This window comes from Centroberyx gerrardi, chromosome 8, assembly GCF_048128805.1.
Source record: "Centroberyx gerrardi isolate f3 chromosome 8, fCenGer3.hap1.cur.20231027, whole genome shotgun sequence".
Lineage (NCBI taxonomy): Eukaryota > Metazoa > Chordata > Actinopteri > Beryciformes > Berycidae > Centroberyx > Centroberyx gerrardi.
The window spans coordinates 9,587,142-9,600,758 of NC_136004.1; positions in this window are offsets into that span (position 1 = coordinate 9,587,142).

Here is a 13,617-nt window from a genome sequence, read left to right on the forward strand (position 1 = left end):
CTTGAGTTCACCTCTTGGCAGGGATCCGGCCTGAATATGGGTCAGGCGTCAACCCAGAACAACAGAGTGACCCCACACACTGAAGGACCTTGGCTTCTTGGACTCAGAGTTATTGAGGAGCGGAGAAGCGACAGAGGCCTTAGTGGGCATCAGAGAAAACATTTTGCTGGTCTGGCAGAGGAACAAGGGGAAGCGGAACAGAGGTCTTCACAGCTGCATTGAAACGCCAACAGAAGGGGGAAATGAGAGGCAGGCTTGGAAAGATTTATCGTCTTCATAATAAATTTCAGAGGAAGGATTACACCATAACATTGTAAGTGGGGATACAGAGGAGGAGCAGGCGGCGCTCGGTCCCAGTCGGGGACAGTTCTGTTAATAGCCTGGCTACCGCTGCTGTTATTGTTTGGGAGACACTAGGCCAGGCAGACTCCTCTTTGGATCAGATACAGCGAGTCTCAAAGGCAGAAGCTGAGATTTCCTCTCTGCCATCCAGCTGCTGTCTGTCCACCATCATTACCGAGAGCCTCTGAAGTCGCAGCCAGCTGGCCCTGCAGATCAGCACACTAGATTTGCACTCTAACCCTCTGTGCATCTGTACACGATACACTGGAGTACACAAAAATGCACAAAAATGTTTGCAATGTTACAAAATGTTATAAAATCACAATGTGCAATGGTGGCACTAGGGTTTTTTCACTCTCTTGATTTCTTGCTTTGAAGCAATGACAATCTGAATATTGAAATTTGTGAGTCAATAAGCATCAAGTCCATACCGCCACTGTTTCTGTGCCTGTGTGACTTGGTGGGAGAAAGTACAATTCTCAGATTGTTCACATATTTGACATTACATGGCACTGGCGCAAAATACGGGGGACACACACACACACACAAGGGGAGAGAGAGAAACACACCAGGTGAGAGAAAGACACACACACCAGGCTAGAAACACACACACCAGGAGAGACACCATAAAATACCATAAAAGATTACCAGTGTATTCTTTAATATCACATCACTATTCAAGAGCTAAAACAAAAACTGAAAACTCTTATAAATGGAAAGACCGGTGGAATTGATAATATTAAAACAATGGTTGGAAAACAGCAATCTTCAACTCCAGGTTGCTATAGTTAAACTGCTCAACCTAGTTCTAAGAAGTGGAAATCTCCCTGTGATCTGGAACAGAGGTATTATAACCCATAATACCCATATTTTTAAATACGGTGTGACAAAACGTCTGTTCCAGATCACACCCATATTTTTAAATATGGGTGTGATAATACACCCATAATACCCATATTTTTAAATATGGGTGTGATAATACCTCTGTTCCAGATCACACCCATATTTAAAAATGGAAATGAATGTCACCCCAGCAATTATGGGGGAATCGGCATCTATAGTAAGGTTTTTTGCAGAATATTAAATACCAGATTTTTGTCATATATGATCGAGCAAAACACGTCAAATTGGTTTCTTACCCAAACATCAAACTTCAGATCACATTTATACCCTTCATACACTTATTAATAATTATGTCCACCTCAAAACCAAAACCAAAGTGGCATTGGTGGCAAAGTATATGATTTACAACAAAACCTGACTCTGCTGGAGAACTACTGTAAAAACTGGGCAATATCCATCAACCTGGGTAAAAAAGTGTGTGTGTGTGTGTGTGTGTGTGTGTGTGTGTGTGTGTCTGTGTGTGTGTGTGCGTGTGTCTGTGTGTGTGTGTGTGTGTGTCTGTGTTTGTGTGTATGTAGCACATGTACATGGAGTTACAGTAAACCTCAGCCATTTCCTCATCTTGCACTTTGACTCTCTCTGCTTCACCATCTCTCCTCCTCATCCACTCCATGCTTAACTCTGAGGAGAATTGCCTGTATGACCCTGATTGTCCACGGATTCACCAAATTCCACAGCTAACGAGGACCATGGAGCTGAGCAGGAGGGAGACACATGGACATCTTATCAGACAAAATACCACTAGCATGCAATTAGCTACCAAGCTCAGGTCATTTAATCACAAAATGCTGCTGGTACAAAGTTAATTTGCTGTGATAAAACATCCCATGCACATTCCAGACCCTGTGGAAATATTGTGCAACAACAATATAGTTTTTCTACAGTTCACTGGTTCAGATTCTTGAAAGAAAATTTACACTAAACAGGGAATGATACAAAAGTCCAGCTTCTAATTAAAGGGCCTGCCTTTGAAAAGGCCTGGCGTTCAGCCTTCCTCTCCTCTTTTATTGCCCGGGCGTGGGTTGTCAGATCGCATGTACGCTGGCCACCGTACATTGTGTGAAAGGAGGGCACGCTCGGTGAAAGCTGTGGAAGCCGGCGGGGTGACCCGACGCTGGCCCCTGACCCACACCCAATGGGAGTGGAGCTCAGCGGCGGGACGCCAGGGCCGACATGACAGCTCTCGCTGGGAGGGGAGCGGCGAGGGGCAACACGCCTCTAATCCCCACCAGACCCGGCTTCACCGGGCCAGCACCCCGCCTGCAACGCTGCACTCACATTCCTGCACTTCATGACGCTGCAGAAGCCCCTGCTAGGCCAGAGGAAGAGCCCCCACTGAGCCTCATAGAGAGAGAGAGAGAGAGAGAGAGGGAGAGAGAGAGGGAGGAGGTCATCTATAGTATGGTAAATGACCCCAAACAAGTGAAAAATATATCAGTTTCTGTCCATATCAGCAGGCAGACAGTATTCACACTTTGCATGTGAGTCAGTAATATGGTCATGTGTGTAAGCTCAACATGTAGTGGCGTGTTTCGGATAGCATGTCATGTGTGTAGCCAATGGCATGTGTGTATGCAAGACTGAAGATGTTGCCTTTGGGGCACAATGCCCAAGGTGCACACTTGCAAGCTCAGAGGAGCTGAAGAAAAGAGGGTAAGGCATTCAGAGTCTCCCTGAAAGCAATTATCCTGGCATGCTGACAAAGACACACAGCACACACACACACACACACTACGGTCAGTCAGTGGTGGAGGGCCTGACTCCCCAGGCTCTGGTTCTCCAAACACACCCTCTTCCTGTTTTCATAAGGAGAACACAGGAGCAGCAGTGGAGAGGAAGAGAGCAGAGAGGCAGCGGCAGGCGGAGCAGAGAGGCCCAGAGCGGAGACACACAGCAGGGTGAAGGTGAGGGTGAGGTGTCCATACACACTGGCCACGACAGAAACCTGTGAGGGGCCTGAGTCTGTTTATTAACTGAGGTAGTGCTTTAAACACACATGGGACAACCAGGTACTTGCAGGGTACAGCTGACCCTGTAGCAATTTTATCGGTCTCAATCCTTTTTGTTATGAATTAAGTTTTGAATTCTTACCATTTTACAGTGTTGACAGTCAAATATGAAAAGCAAACATGGACAACAAAGATATAAAGTAGATATTTAGGTCTGGTTTATAGGTGATCTAAAAATACCTTGTTTGGATGGGAATCTATAAGAAAAGAGATAAGACAAGAGTGTGTACCTCACTTGTGTTTATTTTTTTCCACATCTCACTGTGTATCGTTACAGTGATACAAGTCATGGGCAAAGCACAGAGCATAGTGCCTGAATCGTGGTCCTAACATAGTATGTTCAATGGTCGGGCCGTCTCAGAATATAATTTTCCCACATGAAAGCAAGCAGAAGAAAACATGCTCGGGAGAGAAACCGCTAGCTTTTATCCACAGGCATGAGGCGTGCAGACACAGAGCATCAACCAAAACATAAAAGTTTTTACAAAGCCCGAGCAGACATAATTAGCATCAACATCTGCAGTGGAAGGCTCCACAAGACATGTATGTGTACGAGGAGGGATAAGGGATGCCTGTGCCACAGTGTGGGAAGTGAAGGGAGAGAGAGTGGACAACACTTCAAAAGCCTTTCCTGCGAGACGCTGCCTCTCTGCGCTGCCGTCCTCTCAGGGAAAACACTCACTCATTGCTAAAGGTTATGAGTTTCTCCTCTGAAAAACACTGGATTAGTCATGGTGTGAATCAGCAGAGCCGTGTAGTCTCTTCCTCAACCTTGAGAAAAGTAACTACTGTTTTCTCAGTTGCGTGTGTGTGTGTTTTTTTCATTGTTGGGCGGGCAACACTGACTTACAGAAGACCGCTGTAATGTAAAACTGTAAAGTGAAGCTCTGAACTGAGGACTAATCAGCAGAATACAGTGCACTGTTCAACAGTGTGAGCAGCTGGACAGGCTGCTCCTGTCGTCACACCGAGTGGATTCCTGGTTCCTATGACTTCCTGAGGGCCCCCGGGTCTTCAGAGCAGGGCTGACGAGATCCTCTACAACCTCTCATAATTACACTCTCGGCCCCGAGAGCTCGGCTCCATATCTCAAAGCGCACGGACCAGACATGCAGTATCAGCGCTCATGTGACGCAATTCGTGTGCAGACACTATTTCAGAGCCTGAGGGAATATGATGATGAATTCAATAATCTTCAGAAGAAATGCACAGAAGGATGTACGACCTAATAAAGAAATGTTATACTCTTATATCCTGGATTCTTGTATCGTTACTGTGAGTTTTATGAATGGTATTGAATGAATGACTGGTGGTTTTGCTGTCATTTGGGCCTGTAAGACAAAAGGGAGCGGGGCTGAGAGAAGCAGCCGTCCTGCACACTTCTTTCTCCCCCCTTCTCAAGTATCGGCAGCACTATAGCTCTCTCTGTCCCACTGAGCAGCGGATTTTTGAAACACTCCTTTTCTTGCGAAACCTTTGACTTTTTCACCTCCGCTCCGAGGTGAGGAGGCCCTGCTGGTTCGACCGCGGCAGCCTCTCCCATGACATCAGAGCGATATGTGAGGCGGGCCGGGGGTGGAGAGGGGCGGAGTCCCAGCTGGACCGCTTCCACCGCACCATCTGGGTCCAGGCTGCGACACACAGCGCTGAACACACGTGCGCTGCAGCCGCCCCTGCATCCATCCAACCAACACTGGATTATTCATACTTGAATACGCTACTGTATTTCACACATCCCGGCCCGTGTATGACTACGGAACAAGTGTTAATGCTAACTGATGAGTTTTCTCCAGAAAGGTCAGAGTTCATGTTGATGTAACTCTAAGTGAGATTTATAATGGTTAAAGGATACTTAACTGTGGCCAATTTGGTAAATCCCTCCAAGTATCAGATAACAGCACAGCTAAATATAATTATAGATGCTTTTTCCTCTCCCTGAACTGAATCTTTTGTGCGAGTCTCTGAGCAAAACCAAGCACCTGTAACAAACTGAAAGAAGGAACTCAAGTTATTATTAGTGATTGCAGCATACATATCTGAAAATAGTTCACCTCTCCTGCTAAAGGCAAACTATTCAGTCTCCAGCTTTAACAGCTTACTTTCAATATTGGCTCTGTCCAACCTAAGTCCATTCTGATGGGGATATAATGACCAGTTGTGCCTCATCTAATGTAAAAAAAGCCTCTTCCCTTATGCTTCTCCCCTCCAGCATAGCAGCTCCTGGGTGGCAAAGTCTCACTATGATATAATTATTTACAGCAGGCCAGAATTAGAGCTTGGCCTGTAGGATGTCTGTCACCTGTTGTTCACGCAGCCAAACATCTACACCAGGCCTCTTCCTGTGTGCCCATGTCTTTCGTCTCTAACATCTTTGATCAATAACTCTGCGGCCACCCGTCAGCCAATATGTGCGCCAGAGAGGGGCTCATTGTCATCTAATTACAGGCCTGCTCCCTTTGACTGAGCCAGAGCCTGGGTGACTGTGATTAAGAGTCAGCTGGGCTCTGCTTTGGCTCCTACCGGCTCTTTCAACTGGAACCAACAGCTTGCAAACACGGCCCGGCCAAACAAAGCTCTCTTCAGCGTGCTTTGGTTGGGGCTGTTTGTTTGAAATTTTAAGTGCTATTGGTCGGGACGTTTTCCTCAGATGGGGTTTCAAAGAGAAAAAAAAAAAACGGCAACCTGGTTGAGCATCTAATTTGTGATGAAATTGAGAGCACCTGTGACATCTGGAGAGGCTGAAGCTGAATCCCACATGTGAGTCCATCCTCAGAGTGAGAAGAGCGGAACATCAGTACAATAGCTACTAGCAGCATGAGAGGGACGACGTCCATCTGAGGCAGTGAGCCAAGACCATTGTTTCTGTTGACTGAGGTGAAGGATAGCACACACAACAGGATCTTGAGTACTTACGTGTGTGTGTGTGTGTGTGTGTGTGTGTGTGTGTGGGTGGGTGGGGGGTGGGCTGCGTGTCCATGTGTACCTACAGTATGTACTTTAAATGAACTTTTGCAACCTTCAGTGGACATGCTGTGGGCTTAGACTACAACCCCCTCCCTTCCTGTAATAGCCAAGGTTACTAACTTTTTATTTGATTTGCAAGCCTATAACAAATCAATTCAAGATGGCGACACAGCCTTGAGCCAGCATCTAGTCTGCAATAAACCTATAGTAATGGATGGAGGAGGGTTTTTCCTGAGGGAACACTCACAGGAAACACCTTCTCCTTTATTATCTTTCCTGCTGTTATCGCTGGCAGCGCCTGCTTGCTCTCTCGTCTCCTTTCTAATCTCCTTGGCAGGCCCGGCCTGCACGCCATCCTGACATAACTGGGCTTTCTCAGGGCCCCGGGTCCCCCGTGCACCCACCTACTCCCAAGGCCAATCTCCTCATATAACCTCACTGTTCAGTCAAACGCACAGATCAAATAAGATAACAGAGATGAAGGACTTGATACACACTGAAACTGTGCGATCCCACTTTACCCCATTTAGCTGTCTAGCAAAAAAAACAATGTACTCCCTCCACTTGTTGGTTCGCCTTTTAATCAGAGTTAAGTGAAGAGGCCAAGCTCAATAAAACAAATCTCCTGCCGGCTCATTCATTCCTTCATCGGTGATTAAGAATTAGTTCATTCCTCTCATCTGCAGCAATCATGATGTTACATCTATCATGATCTAAGGCCTGATGGGGCCGGGGCCAGATGTTGGACTGTGGCTGAGTTTAGGTGACAACAGCACACACATGCAATCATGGCTACAGATGGGCCGTAACAAGATTAATGATATGGCATAATGAATTAATATAAACGCAGGAACAAAACCTTAAGTAAAGCTCAAACTCCAGATGTGCTCTTGTAATGCTGTAGCACCGACTCCAGTTACATTTAGGTTATTTTGTCCTGTGGAGAGGCTGTTCATTTTCATTATAGAAAAGTTCAAACTCAAGGGGTAATCAGTGATTACCCCTTGAGTTTGACATAAATTACTATTATATATTGTATTCTCATATAGCTTTGATACTCCTTAATTTGATGTATGCTATGAATTTACATCATTAAGATTTATGTCAGCTTACAACATTCTGCAAATAAAAAGGTGAGTAAACTGAATTTAGGTCATCCCTGGAACTGTTAACATTGTTTCTGAACCTCATCCTTCTCTGAACCATCATCTCAACAGGCCATTTTTCAAAGTGTGATATATAAAGAAACCTGTGTTGCCTTTAGAATGAATTTATAAACCTTTGCATGTCAGATTCATGCACATATTTAGGATTAGGAGTTTAAAGAGTTCAGAAATGTCCTGCAGCTGAACTCTCTGTTAATGCCTTTATCCACATGGTAAAGCACAACCGGTGTGAGTAGGCATAGCAGAATTAATCAAGAATCACAACCCTTGTGAATAGTAATCCAGTATAAACCAGCAATATTTTGTGACCAGATCCAGCCCGTGGGCTAAAACTGAAACCTGCAGCCAGCAGTCTATAACACCGGTGTTAACAAGTCCCACTGCAGCGCCCTGATCCTCCTCAATCATACCCCGGCCTGGAGATGGAGGGGCTTTGTCCACACAGCTCTGAAGACACAACACCCTCTGTGCTGATACATGAGCCGCTGTTTCATCCCCACAGCTCACTGTAAATAACAGAAGAGCCAAACTCAGGCTCCTTCCATGGGAAACAAACCTGCTTTGTGTTCCTCGGCGTGTTCATCTACCCTGATCCAGTGCTTCCTCACGGTACTGGACTCCAGGGCCGCTGCTTTAAGAGGGGCCCCATCAACACTGCTGAACATCAGAATGGCCGGTTAGGTTTATGGGTCCTGCTCCGCGATGCTCAGGTTTCTCCTCATCTGGTCTACATAACGACAGGCTGGAGGAGCGGCGAGGGGGTCTTCTGTATCCTCTGCTCCGACTTGGGAAACCTGTACTGTCTGATTTAGGAGAAACCAGGGAGCAGCTGCAAGACTCCAGAACTATTACAGCACTTCTCTAACACAGTGGCTATAGCATCACTGATCACTGACTCACTTGAATCATTAACATCCCAGACAAAGAACATCCAAGCAGGGCAGCAGGGTGGCATATATAGACTATCCTTCAACTGCCCTGCTGAAGTGTCCTTGAGCAAGACACTGAATCCCCACCAGCTCCATAGTGCTGTTCTGTATCTGATCCCTGATCTCTGACCTCTGACCTCCCTGTGGAGGAGGGGCAAGAGAGAAGAGAATTTCCTATCTGCAAAAATAAATAGTCACATCACATCCACAGAAATCCATGTCATCATCTGTCGCCAACGGAGCACCAGTTGCTTTATGCGTTGACTATATATCTGAATGCTTCAGTGAGAGGATTTAATGATGCTGCTACTACAGTAGATTATGTACACACATACTTGGCTTGGTCTCAGAGCATTACTGCAGCAGGCTTGTCAGCGGCTCTACAGCAACCTGGCACAGTTGAATAGTTTATCTGGCTGACAGCATCTCTGTCTGGAGCATTTTGTAGCAGCCAGCCAAGATGGGTTTCATCATGCTGCTCAGCTAGAAGGTTGATTAATCATCTAAATGGTGTGTTGAAATCCATTTAGTCGTGAAGCGCTACAAGAATTTCAATAGACATGCTTTCATTTGGACTTTAAGTGGAAGCAGCGGTCCTGTATGGCTCAATGGGTTTGATTCCCACTGGGGCCATCCATCCTGAAATATATGCATTCATGGTACAGTAAGGTGCTTTGGGTGAAAGCGTCCGCATCACATTAAACCATCAAACAACAGCGTTTGCGTAAATCCTGAAGTGGCGAGAGAGAGCCATCGGTCCTACGTGTTGACAGCTGGAGTCATCAAAGAGACTTTACTGCTACCGCATCTCACAAAAACCCCAAACAATGGCAGGAAGGGGCCGCGAGTCTTCAGGAGATGAGCCACACACAAACATCTTCAAGCAGGATTCATTAGACTGGCGCTGAGGTTGGGGTGTGGGGGGGTGGTGGGGGTCATCCATTTCCTGTTTTTACCTCCCATCCAAGGAGTGACTTGGGCCTGCGTGTGCCAACGCCACTAATGACTCAAAAGTTGCAAGGCGTGACTTCGTACAATCATTCAATACTCTATTATGCTCGAAATGGAAGCGGCATAGACTCTCCATCCCTGGATCCACACGTGTGTATTGGCAACAACATCATCTCATCATTAGTGGTAACCAGAAATAATGCCAGTGACTGTGTGGCCGCAGCTATGAACACAATGGTTTGTTAAGAGCCCTCCACCACAGAGGACATCCTCCCCATATGGCTGGGGGAGCCTGGCTCCAATACTAATCTGCTCCCACTGTTTATAAAATAAACAGGCCCCCGAACGCTAACCCACTGGCTGCCCAGTTTCCCCCCCCCCTCCCCCCTATAATGCATCTGGCTCACCTTTGACCTGGACTGTTTGAACTACACTTCCTGTCCAGTGCAACATGGATATGACATGATGGCAAATTCTGCACTGTATGCATTTTTCACGCAGAGGAAGAGGGAATTACCGACACATCCCCGTCGAGGTGGCACACATGGCAGCAGGACACCCCCCCAAAAAAGCCCAGAACTTTGATTATGAATCACACAAAGTCACAAACAGAGGCTCAGACATTAATAGACAAAACAAGATTTAAAAAAAGACGACATGCTATAAATGTAGGAGGACTTACATTTAGATAAGGCTGTATTTAGTGGGGGAAAGTCCCTTCTAATTGCAAGATCTTGTGCCAATAAAAAGGCAACAGCATTACCTTTTCAAAACAAGGCTGTTTTCACACAGACATCCCCACCAGACACCCCCCCCCCCCCCCCCCCCCCACACACACACACACACACACACACACACACACACCCGCCCCTTCTCTCTGGGAGCCCCCCGAGCCCGCTAGGCCCACTGGTGGTGGAATGAGACGAGATAAGCCCATGGTCAGCCTCCATCAACACATGAGGCTTGCCAAAGCGAGTAGAGTTACAGACAGACACTCCTCTGGGGCTCAGTGGGAGTGGGAGTGGGCCGGGACGGGGCTACTCAGACATGGGAGGCTGCTAATCTGCCCCCGGCCGGCCCGCTGATGCCCACCATCTGTGTCTGTAACTCATCACCCACTGGCCAGGAGCCTCCGCAGGCACACACACAAGTAAACAAACACCCAGAGAGAGCCATTTAATGGCTAATTCTCTACCTGGCTCTGTTAATTACTGATTATCAGCGCCACCTAAAACGCAGGAGCCGATGGAATGAGGTAAGCCCTTAAGGAGAGGGGATAATGAGAAGCCAGCTGTGAATAATGTGTTAAAGGAGCACAATGACTTCAGATCTTTTCAGATCACCGTCCTCATTATGGAGGGAGTATGTGTGGACCCATCAGAATTCAAGTCAACGGATGAACTGACGTGACAAGTTGAATTGCCACCCAGCGGGGAATCAAGATGGAGTCAAGACAACAGAGTTCACGAGCGTCAGGAAAATGTGGGTGTCGCTTATGGTTCATTTGCTTGACGAAGCTTCACAGCCATAATTGCGCATGCCTCTGGCACTGCTGAGCCAGGGGATGTGGAGGGTTCAGAGGTCAGGAGGATGGGTGCGGGGGGGACAACTGTTGGAGATTAAATGAAATGCCGAACACTCCTCAAGGAGCATGACAGGCTGGCGGGGCGCGCAGGTGTGCAGCACTTACCCCCACATAACCCCCACACGCCCCATGGCTCTCTGCTGAGATCTTCCTGTAGGTGTAGCAGCAAGCAGGTGATTAGCAGACACATTTACTATGCCTCACTTACCTTTTCACTATTCACCCGCATGTCTGAATCTCACTTGACAGAGACAGCCTTGACGCCTCATGTGAGATGAACCTACAGAGTGGCAAGCTGAGTTCAGTGTACAACTAAATAGCTGTACCTTTTCTTTTTTTTTCTTCTTTTTTTACATCTGGTGGTGTGTCCACTGGGAGTAACTGGGCTGAGAACTGTGATGACATTCAAAGTACTTTGCTAAATGCCCCCATGAGAATTCCTGCTTGTTATTCTAAGTTAAATTTACCAGCTAAGTATTAACCTTATACTTAGTCCATATATGGAAGCAAAATGATACAATGGAAACATGGCATAGGTGCCAAAATTACAGCTCCAAGGTACACAGAAGCTTCTATATTGTATGATGGAGTAGCTGAGCCTACAGGCACAGCTCAAGACTGAAAACATTAACAGACATAATAATAACATTATTTAACAGTAGTCTATGCTTAGGATGGTTAGAAATATCTTACATGAGCCAGAGCATGGGGAATATTTTGAAGGCCATTAGAGACAAGCTGTCTGGAAAGAGAGAGAGCTGGCATGCTTCCATTCAGGAAGAGACCTGTATGGACAGAGAATAGACTGGAGAAACCGCAGACAATTAGCATCCATTAAATACTAGAATAGAGCTACAGGGCAGGTAAAGCTCATTGGTGTCAAAGGTCTGAATCTGAGAAGGAATACAGTCCATCATAGTGGCAAGAGAGGGGAATAAAAATGAGGGGTTTCCCTTTGGCGGATGAAGATGAGAGGTCCACACTGAAAGAAAAACACAAGGATGATTCAATTATCCATCCTGGCCCTGACATAGGGATCCCCCCTCAACGACTAATGTTTTCCCATAGGTGCAATAAATAACCTTTTTTTTTATTCCCCCCTGCCATGAATAGTTCACCTGCATAGCCGATCACAGGGCCTGCCCTCATATTCGTTACCTCGGCCTTTTAATTTGACCTGAGCCAACCTGTCATGCTCCATCAAACGTGGGAATCGGATACCTCCGAAACACAGGCGCCTTTGCTTTGCGCTGTGCCACATCCCCGCCCCCAACCCCCCATCATGCCTTAACACACTGAGCCTGGGAGCAGAGGGAAAGTCACCCGCATCACATGAATCAACCACTGTGACAGGGGTCCGTTGGGTCGGGGATCACACGGAGGATCACAAGTCTCTCTCTTTTTTTTTACTGCCCCCTCTCCCATCTCTATTAGCTGGGGACAAGAAAGGCGGGATGGCTCTCTAAAGGGCATATATTTCCGTTGATGAAGAGATAAATCAGATCATTTCTGGAGTAAGGAAGGGAGCACAGAGGGAGCCTTCTTGGTAGCCCTCCTTTGAGATGTAAATGGCACGGTGGCACTGAAAGGGGGCCAGGTGTCCACTGCAAAGAGGCAAAGCGTGACGGTGCATGCATTCCTCAGGGAGCGAGACCATTAACTGTTGCTGTGCCTCGTGTGGGCAAACATCAACAGAGCCCAGAAAGCTCCGTAATGGCCCTGGTGGAATGAGAGTCATGAACAATGGGTAATAGCAAACAGTATGGACAATTTGTCTTTTTCAAATAGGAACACACACCCTAACCCTAACCTTAGGTACAGATAGCCTACTGTAAGATAATATTCAGATCTACAAACACCTACATGCAAGCTGCACTAATATGTACAGTTATAAAATGTATCAAATACATTATGATGATGACGACCTGCCAAGCACTAACCTCTCAGCCTCTGGTGACCAGAGGTCAATAGCTGCAGCTCACACCTTGCTGAACTGCTAGAAAAGAGTTAGCGGGCTTATTGAGGTCACCAAGGTAGCAATTTGCAATGAACTCTTTAAAGCCCAAGGCAAAGCTCCAATTATCCCACACCTTGAGGTGGAGAAATGAGGCATTTGACAATTCAAACAGTAAATTAAGAACTGCAAAGCAACCTGTCATTAGTCTGGAAGGCAGGAGGACCAGGACTGACCTCTGGCTGGATGTTGTTCATGTCGAAGAGAAAGCCTTTCTGGAGAGAGGTCAAATATTTCTGTCATGAGTGGATTCACTCCTACAGAGGGTTCCCAAACTTTTTCATTTCAAAGACCCCCCACACAGATACACACCAGACCACACTCCCATTTGATAAGATTTTCTCCTACATACTGCTATCTGAGAAGATTTGAGTTGATAGATATGAGAAAAGAATCGCATAACTGTCATGTTATAGTTGTCATGTTGTAGTGGGGAGGTAACAGTGGAGAGTGTGAAAGCTGTGATTAAATTAGTCATGCTTTCAGTAGATTAACTAACAGTGATCGTGCAATTTAACCGTCTGTCTCTGTGCTAAGGAACCCATAGGACCCTTTCATGGACCCCTAGGGGGCTCCGGACCCCACTTTGGGAACCACTGCCTTAGTTTACTGCACATCAATGATTTGAAAGGGATGACTCTGGTGCTCCATCTGCTGTTGAAAATGAGTCACTGCATACAACAAAGTCATCACAGGCAGAAAGCTCAAGCAAAGATTATCTTCCGTGAGATAATCTTTGGCTCAAGGCTGCTGG